The following is a 10,772-nucleotide window of genomic DNA, read 5'->3' as shown; positions in this document are numbered from 1 at the left end:
CCCGCCCAACATATTTTCTACGCAAAAAATAAGCTTTATTTACAAATGGCATTTTTTCATCTGCTCCTGATTCATGTTTTAATAAAGAAATACTCAGAAATGCAATTTTGAGCTTAATTATCTTCATAAATTTCTTCATTGTGAGTAAAATGCAACAAGAACATAATAAAAACACCAGAAACACCATTTTTTTAGAGTGGGTCCTTAAGTCTTCAGCTCTCAGTGGCTTACAGACTTCCCATGATGCATTGAGCACCTATTTCCTACTGTGTACTCCCCAAATTCTATAACACAATGGTTAAAAAATAGATAAAACATGATTATAATTATAAATAGACTTTATATTAAACAACTCATTTTCTTCCAGTCACATAAAATATTTTTTTAACGTGTATTTTATCTAATTATTTGTACTGCTTCATAAAAACTGTGCTTTATTCTGGTTTTAAACAAAACAAATTTGATAGAAACCAAATGGAAAAATTACTTGGGTTGTTTTGGCAATACAAAGAAAATCTTTGCAACATTTTTTCAGAGTTTCATCATTTTTTTTTTGTTTTAAACCGGCCTCTCTTGTTTTGTCACGCTCTTACTGAGTATTTCAGTTTTACGTTTCATGCATGCATGAGGTCTCTGAAGGGGAAGGGTCCTCCACTTTAAAACGTTCTCTGCTGTGGGTGCCTTGATGTTCTGTCACTTTCCTTTTTCCTTTGACCTGAATGAGTCACTGCCGCCAGAAAAGCTAAATACTTGAATTCTTTTTAACTGCTTGCTCAGTTTTTGACATTTCTCAAAATGATGCAACAAGCCCAGAACGAGGTGCACTTTATACTCCAGCTGAAACAGCACCCAAAAAAACGTTTTTCTGCAAGGCTCATGCTGTCAGCCATCGTTTGTTTCAGCTTCTGCAAAAATAATTAAAATATACTATGCATTGCATGTTAATATGTCTATTTATGATTAAGAGTGACAATTAAATTATTCACGAGTGTTTATGGATTTATGTGTATTTCCAATCAACGTCACAACTAATTAATCTGAGGTTTGAAAATGTGTGTGAATAGAAGCTAGACAAACAGGATAATGAGGGCATGCAGGCTTCTTTTCCCTACGTGTGTGTAAACCACATGTGTCAAACTCAAGGCCCGCGGGCCAGATGTGGCCCTCCATGACATTTTATGTGGACCCCGAGAGCATAAAAGTTTTGGTAACACTATATATTAAGATTCCTTAACAAGCTTTGTTAACACATTAACAAGCATTATAAATTAATTTATAGGGTGTTAGTAAGACATTTATTAGTACAATAAGTCTAATAAGGTTTATTAAATTACTTAGTTAACACATTTACAAGCATTATTATTAGGATGTTTTCAAAATGCTAATGATGCATTTACTGATATTATAGGTGCCTAACAAATGTGTCAGTGTTAATAAGCTTAATAAGATTTATTAACAACCTTTGTTAACAAATTAAGAAGTATTATTATTGTTTTGGGTTCTAGTAAGATATTTATTAGCATTATAGATGCCTGACACAAGCATGAGTGTTCATAAGCTTAATAAGTTTTATTAACTAACGTAACAAATTAATAGGCTTTATTAATGTGTCAGATGCTAGTAAGATATTTATTAGCATTATAGATGTCTTGCAAATACCTGAAAGTGTTAATAAGATTTATTAACATCTAAAGTCAGACCATTGTCTTCTAAATACATATTACTAAACTGCTTATAAGCTTTACAAATGTATTAATTAACTTTGTTAATAGTTTATTAATTGTTTTGCAGCACCCCATCTAAAGTGTGGACGTTTTTTAATACAAACAACCACAAAGCATAAAGATTGTAAAAAGAACTTTATGACATTAAAACAGACTAAACATACACAAATTGTTCTGTAAAAGATATATAAAAATTTAATTCAGACAAATAAAATCATTTTTAAAACATATATACTGTTGTTGGATGACTCTAGCATCATAGCTGATAAGGATAAAGTATTAGCATCTATCCTGAGTGAAACATTCATTGCAAATCCCATCACCAGGAGACAATTCTCTGCATTCAATGCCAACTGCATTCAACCACTGTTGCCTTGCTTCAAAGTCCACAAGAAAGTTACACAAGCCAGTAATTTTTGAAGAACGAAGACAATAAACCTACAGGAGCCATGCTAAAGCTAACACGCTAACGACCGACCGGTGCAGAATCAAAGATGGGCGGGGCTTTTTTGTCACCTGTGTGAAAGCAAAGTCTAAGAGGCCATTCAATTGGCTGAAAGTGAGCACGCCTGTTTTGCTGATGAGTTTGATTGACAGATTCATTAGTCAATGGTGACATTAGTTAACCTGCCCATCTTTGATTCAAAATCAAAGATGGGCAGGTTAGCGTGTTAGCTTTAGCATGGCTCCTGTAGGTTTATTGTCTTCGGTCTTCTAAAATGACTGGCTTGTGTAACTTTCTTGTGGACTTTGAAGCAAGGCAAATGTGGTTGAATGCTGTTGGCATTGAATGCAGAGAATTGTCTCCTGGTGATGGGATTTGCAATGAATGTTTCACTCAGGATAGATGCTAATAGTGTGGCGGCTGCTCTCTCTCACGTAGGTCAGGATGGAGCAGAACTCAGCTATGCTAACTAGCAAGGTGCTAGTGCCTGTCGCCTAAACTGTTTTAGTAGGCTAAAAAGTGAGCTAACCTGTGCCCCTTACACCGCACGACCCCAGGCAGCTGTTATTTTAGGAGGCACAAATGAAATGGCAGAGTCCAATGTCCTCAGATTAACCATTTATTAGGCCTTTTCAGAACTAAACAGAACAGACCAACATTGCAAATGTCTTTACTGGAGATACCCAACTCACTCATGGTTTCAACAAAGCAGACAGAAAACTCCCATAATGCATTCCTGCCATGGGCAGGATAGCCACATCGACAGGATCACTACACAGCCCCCCTCTCAGAGGGTTAAGTGTCCTCACAACCCTTAAATGTCATCAAGTTCAAAATCTTGTAAGTATACAGGCTGGCGGCGAACACGCACTGGTCTTCTCTTTGGTGTGTCACCAGGACCATGCCCAGCCCTGAGTCTGCTTCCACCATTCTCTGCATCAATGCTGAGGGGCATGGGGCTTTCAACAACCCCGTCAGTCCGCTGCAGAGGGGCCATGGGTCTGTATGGTGCTAACCGGTCTTTATGGAGAACCACCTGCCGTCCACGACCTGGCAGGCGGACCCGGAACACCACATCAGAGATCTGGCCCATGATCTCCCCAGGTCCCTGCCAGTGATGTGTCAATTTGGGGGAAAGCCCCCGTTTCCTCACTGGGCAGTATACCCAGACTTGGTCCCCAGGTGCAAGAGATGGTCCATGTGCCCTGGAATCATACGCCCGCTTCTGACGAGCTCCAGCGTTCTGTAGAGTCTCTCGCGCCATTCGATGCACCTCATCAAGCCGCCCTCTCAACCGCCGCAAATAATCCAGTTCAGGGCCACCCGCAATCTCAGGCTCGGGTGGAGGCCCAAACACCAACTCCACGGGTGTTCGTAGTTCCCTTCCAAACATTAGGGCCGCTGGAGTGCACTGACTGGACTCCTGAACAGCAGTGCGGTAAGCCCACAACACAAGGGGCAAGTGCTGGTCCCAGTCTCTCTGGTGACGGCTGGTAAGAATAGCAAGTTGAGTGGCCAAAGTGCGGTTAAACCGCTCCACCAACCCATCGCTTTGGGGATGAAGAGGTGTGGTCCTAGTCTTTTTAATCCCCAGGCGCTGGCACACTTCAGCAAACAGCCGACTCTCAAAGTTCCGTCCCTGATCACTGTGTAGCTCCTCAGGAACTCCAAACCGGGAGAACATCTCATCCACCAACCTTTGTGCAGACGTGGTGGCACTCTGATCTGGGACCGCATATGCCTCTGGCCATTTAGTGAAGTAGTCCATGGCTACCAGGACGTATCGGTTGCCAGTCTCAGTGGTAGGAAAAGGGCCTAAAATGTCCACACCAACCCTCTCCATTGGTGCTCCCACCAAGTACTGCTGTAGGGGCCCTCGGGAACGCTGGTTAGGTCCTTTCTGCGCAGTGCAGGTGTCGCAGCAGTGGACGAACAGTTCAGCATCTTGTCGACAACCTGGCCAGTAAAACCTTTGTCTGAGCCGTCGCACTGTTTTGTTGTTTCCAAAATGCCCTGTCCCAGCTGCACCATGAATCCAATGGAGGACATCTTGGCGAAGGTTGCGGGGCACCAGGAGTTGAACACGGTCAACACCTGCACCTGGTGCCTGCCACCGCCTGTAGAGAACGTCGTTGTGAAGCTCCAGACTGCCCCACTGGGAGTGCAATACTTTCAGCTCTGGTCCTTGGAAGGACACAGCTTGCCAGTCTGGTCGCCTCTGGGCCTCCAGCCAACCCCTCACCTCAGCCAGCACCTGATCAGCCTTTTGCTGCTCTTTGAGCTGTTCTATAGAAAATGGTTCCCTTTCAGGGATGGTGATAGCTGGATAGGCTGCAGCTGCCAAGGGTCCCAGTTCTCGTTCCTCTTGACGAAGGCAATGGCGACACTCATCAGTGAAGCAGGGGCGCCTGGAGAGAGCATCAGCATTGCTGTGTTGACGTCCTGGGCGATGCTGGACCTCAAAATCATATTCCTGCAGGATCTCCAACCACCTTGCCACCTGGCCCTCGGGCTGTTTAAAGTTTAACATCCAGGTAAGGCTGGCATGGTCAGTTCGGAGCGTGAACTTTGTGCCAAGGAGGTAAGGCCGAAAGTGCCTCACTGCCAAAATTATAGCCAGCAACTCCCGTCTTGTGACGCAGTAATTTCTCTCGGGCCGACTTAAGCTGCAGCTGTAGTAGGCCACAACCCGTTCACCAGTTTCGTGCTGCTGGGAGAGTACGGCTCCTACCCCCACATTGCTTGCATCAGTGTCCAAAGTGAACGGCTGACCAGGGTCAGGATAAGCCAGTACAGGAGCATCAGCAAGGGCAGACTTTAGCTGCTGAAAGGCTGCTGCGCACCCCTCAGACCATTCAAAACGCTTGCCTTTGTCTGTTAACCGGTGCAAGGGATTGGCAATGGTGGCAAAATCCTTTACGAAGCGGCGGTAGTACGACGCCAAGCCAAGAAAGCTTCGTAGCTCTGAGGTGTTTGATGGTGTGGGCCAATCCCTTACTGCGACGACCTTAGCAGGGTCAGTTGCCACTCCACTCTCGCTGATGACATGCCCTAGGAACTGTGTTTGGCGGGCCAAAAGGGTGCACTTGGCTGGGTTTAGTCGTAACCCAGCCTGGCGAATGGCTAGAAATACTTCACGCAGATTGTGGACTGCTTCTGTGAAGTTCTGGGCATGGACCAGCAAGTCATCCAGGTATACTACACAGCGTGTGCGGGGAATGTCTTTAAGAACCCGTTCCATAAGCCTCTCAAAAGTAGCCGGGGCGTTACACAGCCCAAATGGCATTACTTTAAACTGCCATAGTCCTTGGCCAATGGTAAATGCTGTTTTAGGCCGGGCCTCTGGTGCCAACTCCACCTGCCAGTACCCGCTGCGTAAATCCAATGAGCTGAACCAACATGAGCCAGTCACATAATCCAGTGCGTCATCAATGCGGGGCAAGGGATATGAGTCTTTACGAGTCACTGCATTGAGGCGTATGTAGTCCACACATGGACGCCATCCTCCGCCTTTCTTGCGCACCATGACCACTGGTGCAGCCCAGGGGCTGTCAGAGGGCTCGATAATGCCGTTAGCTGCCATGTCTTTGATCAGTTCTTTAGCCGCCTGGCGCTTTGCTAGCGGCAGACGGTGAGGGCGAAGGCGGATTGGATTAGCCTCACCAGTGTCAATGTGGTGCTGGACTAGACCTGTTCTATTGCAATCCTCTTCCCGAGCAGCAAAGATGTCCCAAAACTCTTGGAGTAAGCACCCAAGCTGTTCCTTCTGTGTCCCGCTAAGGTGAGTTTTGCTGCGATCCTCCATATCCTTAATTGCTGCAACTGTTTCAGGGGATGGAGCAGTAATTAGAGAAGGGTCAGGTGCAACAATTTGAACCCCATGGCTTCTTTGGTGTTTCTGTGGGCGCTGATGGTGACGCGGTTTTTGTGCAGGTTTGCTGTGTTGGGCTGCAGTGCTCTGTTGCTCTCCCTTGTGGTCTCTTCCGGATCGCAGTTGAATGACCTCAGTGTATATGCAGAGTGAGGATTGTGGGACATCAACGCATGCCCCCCAGCGACCAAGGAGGTCAAGCCCTATAATGCAGTCATCTTGGATGTCAGCCAGCCAAAACTCATGTTTAGACATAATAGCCCCAACTGCCACCGACAACAATTTCTTCCCTGGCATGATGGTTCGCTCACCTGTCACTGTGAGCAGTGCAGTCTCAGTATGAATCCAACCCTCTGGGAGAGAGCCTGATGTCCCTGGCAATAGTCCCTTCTTCACAAGACAGATGGTGGACCCTGTGTCCACCAATGCACTGCAGGGCTGGCCACCAATGGAACAGTCCAAATATAATCCACGTGTTGGGCCACAGCGACCTACCATTGGAGTGATGGTTCCAAGGGGGGTTGTGGTTTGGGGTGAGGATCCCCTTACTGCCTCACCCCGCTGGTGTTTCCCTGAAGGGACTGAGGTCTGGCTCTGGGACTGGGTGCTGGACAGTCTCTGGCAAAATGTCCTGGTTCTCCACAGCGGTGGCAGCAATTGGGCGGCATCTGGCGCCGTTGGGTTCGAACAGCTTGAGCTTGACTGAGCTCGTCCTGTGCAGAGTCCTCCAACTCATGGTCAGCAGCCCTCACCAGTGGAGATCGCTCAGTTGACCCAGCACATAAAACGTCCTCCGCCTGTTCACCTCCTTTCAGCGCCTCCCCCAGGCTAGTGGGAAAGGAGAGACGCACGTGTTGGCGCAGAGGTTCAGGTGTCAGACCCCGCAGAAATGCATGAAGGCTTAGCTCTTCCCTGGCAGCACTTGAAAAGTTAGGGTAGCCATGTCGTATGTGTAGTTGAATGTCAGCGGCATACGCTCCCAGACTCTCTCCACTACGTCGCTGTCGTCTGCTCAGCTGCTCTCTGCTCTGCTCACTGGACACTCTTTGGCCAAACCTTCTGTTTAGGGCCCCAGTAATGGCTTGTAGGTCACTACGTTCTTCTGCAGACAAGTCTACTAAGACCTGAAGTGCTGGACCCTCCAGAGCAAGGGCCAGGTGGATAGCCGTTTCCCTGCTGCTCCATCCATCATGCAAGGCAGCTAAATCCACTTGGGCAAGGAAAGGCTCAAGAGGAGTCAGGCCGCTAAATCTCGGTAGCTTTGCCGGGGTTTGAGTAATGCTGCTCCTCAGCTCTGCAACCGGAGGGGTTCGAACAGTCATTGAGGTTTCTTGAGGTCTTGCTCGAGTCACCGGGTGTGCTAAGCGGGGAGCACTGGTACCATCCGGTTGACGGTGTACCGAGGCCTTTTGTCTTGTGCCTTGTCGCAGGCGTTCCCGAAGCAAGCTGTTCTCCAGGGTAAGTCGCTCTATATCACTAGCTATCTGCTCCATCATTGCGTCTTTCTGACAGCAGCAAAATCCCTCTTCTGACACCAATGTGGCGGCTGCTCTCTCTCACGTAGGTCAGGATGGAGCAGAACTCAGCTATGCTAACTAGCAAGGTGCTAGTGCCTGTCGCCTAAACTGTTTTAGTAGGCTAAAAAGTGAGCTAACCTGTGCCCCTTACACCGCACGACCCCAGGCAGCTGTTATTTTAGGAGGCACAAATGAAATGGCAGAGTCCAATGTCCTCAGATTAACCATTTATTAGGCCTTTTCAGAACTAAACAGAACAGACCAACATTGCAAATGTCTTTACTGGAGATACCCAACTCACTCATGGTTTCAACAAAGCAGACAGAAAACTCCCATAATGCATTCCTGCCATGGGCAGGATAGCCACATCGACAGGATCACTACAATAGTTTATCCTTATTAGCTATGATGCTAGTCATCCAACAACAGTATATATGTTTTTTAAAAAAAAAATATTTGTCTGAATTGAATTTTTATATATCTTTTACAGAACGATTTGTGTATGTTTAGTCTGTTTTAATGTCATAAAGTTCATTTTACAATCTTTATGCTTTGTGGTTGTTTGTGGTAAAAAACGTCCACACTTTAGATGGGGTGCTGCAAAACAATTAATAAACTATTAACAAAGTTAATTACTACATTTGTAAAGCTTATAAGCAGTTTAGTAATATGGATTCAGAAGACAATGGTCTGACTTTAGATGTTAATAAATCTTATTAACACTTTCAGGTATTTGCAAGACATCTATAATGCTAATAAATATCTTACTAGCATCTGACACATTAATAAAGCCTATTAATTTGTTAAGTTAGTTAATAAAACTTATTAAGCTTATGAACACTTAGGCTTGTGTCAGGCGTCTGTAATGCTAATAAATATCTTACTAGAACCCTAAACAATAATAATACTTCTTAATTTGTTAACAAAGGTTGTTAATAAATCTTATTAAGCTTATCAACACTGACACATTTGTTAGGCACCTATAATATCAGTAAATGCATCACTAGCATCTTGAAAAATCCTAATAATAATGCTTGTAAATGTGTTAACTAAGTAATTTAATAAACCTTATTAGACTTATTGTACTAATAAATGTCTTACTAACACCCTATAAATTAATTTATAATGCTTGTTAATGTGTTAACAAAGCTTGTTAAAGAATCTTAATATAAAGTGTTACCAAAGTTTTTAATTTCTTGGAATAAAATATAAAAATTGGTGTGTATTTATTCATATCTAGAGGGAATCTAACTTGAAATATCAGATTGGGCAACTATACATTAGGACCGTCCATATAATCTAACCTGACAGAATCAAATGTAAAAGGACTTATGCTAGAGTAACAAGAAAATATGTTTTCTATGCAACTGTAATTGTAACTGTACTTTAAAAAGTTATAATAAGTAAATTTATAAGTTATTTAGCATCAAGGAATAGTTACATTTATTTTTCACTGCATTCAGTTACTCTTATAAGTTTTTTATCTGGCCCTTTGAAGACAGCCACTATGGTGATGTGGCCCTTGGTGAAAATGAGTTTGACACTCCTGGTGTAAACTGACAAAAATTGTTTAAAACTAACCTGACTGATCCTACACACACCTACACACCTCAGTGTTAGCGTGATGACCAAACTCCACTTTTCCCAGTGAGAGATAAAATAACAGATGGATATCTGTCATTGCAAGAACAAGAAAAGTGCAAAAAATTTTGGCATATAACCTTATAGACACTTAATTTGATTTGATATACGTTTGTGGTGCTACATACTGTTTACTTGCCTACAGTGCTCTCAGAAATATTATATTTAAGAGCATGTAAAATTCCTATTTGCCCATTTTTCTGCATATGAGTGGGGAAAAACCCTGATAAAAACAGGTTCTTAAATGATTCCACCTGATAGAGCATTTCATATAAGCAGACCAAAAAAAAAGATCAATCTGACAGATTTGGTGGATGGGATGGCGACACCCACTCTACAGGTGGCGAGCTGAAAGCAACAGCAGCATGTGGGTGTAACTAAGTTGTTGTTTTATATATTCTGTTAGCCTTTTCTTCTAGAACAAGCGCGAACCTGGACCCCAAAATTCATGCATTTAAGAGGATGCACATCAGAGAAGAATACAATTCATTCCTAAATGGGAGATTTCAGAGTCTTGTGGGGAAAAATTGCTTTTATTCATGTACATGAGGAAACTTTGGCAACTTTTTTTTGCGTTTTTGAAGTTATTAGGATTTGTTTTTTACCTTTTCTAAACAGAAGCAATTTAAAATGCTTTACAGGGGCGCAAAAAACTCAGCTGCAATAAAACAACAAAAACAATAAAAATAAAGAAATAGTTTGAGTGGTACATGTTCAGTTGTGAACCTATTTCTGCATCCTCTTTAGATGAAAAGTTTTCTGCATCAGTTTGCCCCTAGATGATGACATTTTTACCAACAAAGCTTAACCTGTGAAAACGAAAGCTGCAGTGGTTTCAGAAGATGCTGCTAAAGTGCACATATCACAAACCCACCCATGCTGTGGATCTATTTAACTCTTCTCATGCCAAGAATAGCACCTTAAACTGATTTCTTTATTTAGAAAAATTAGACACATCAATACAGTCTGCGTTGATCATTATGCTGTTTTGAGCCAAGAAACTGTGTCATAGGACCTAGTTTCTACAGAGCGACAGGAGTTCATTAGAAATGTGTCTTTGACACTGTTAGCACAAAGCAACCCCGCCCCCTCTTCCCCTCCCTGTTGCTGAGAGCTTGCTCGGAGCAGAGAGCTTCTGGTCCGCCCAGTGTATTTTCTAGGTCACATTCTAGGTCTAGCATTTTTTCATCTGCTTCTGATTTACAATGATTTGAAGAAAGAAATACTGATAATAAAAATAGAAATAATACATGTAATTTTAAGCATTTTATATATATATATATATATATATATATATATATATATATATATATATATATATATTTATAAATGTCCTCCATCATGAGACAAATGCCACAGGAACATGTTGAAAACACTTTTTATTAGAGTGGGTCTTTAAATACTGCAGACTGATAAATACCACAACCTCAGAGTTTTAGCCACAACACATTTCAAAAGTAAATAAGTATATAACATTTATTTTATATCATAATATATTTATGATATATAAAATATGTATAATATTTTATTTAATATTTAGGGTGAAAGCATTAAGAAAGAAAGAAAGAAAAAAA

The sequence above is a fragment of the Oryzias latipes genome, chromosome 12 (assembly GCF_002234675.1).
Source record: "Oryzias latipes chromosome 12, ASM223467v1".
Classification (NCBI taxonomy): Eukaryota; Metazoa; Chordata; class Actinopteri; order Beloniformes; family Adrianichthyidae; genus Oryzias; species Oryzias latipes.
Note: the sequence above shows the minus strand (reverse complement) of the source record.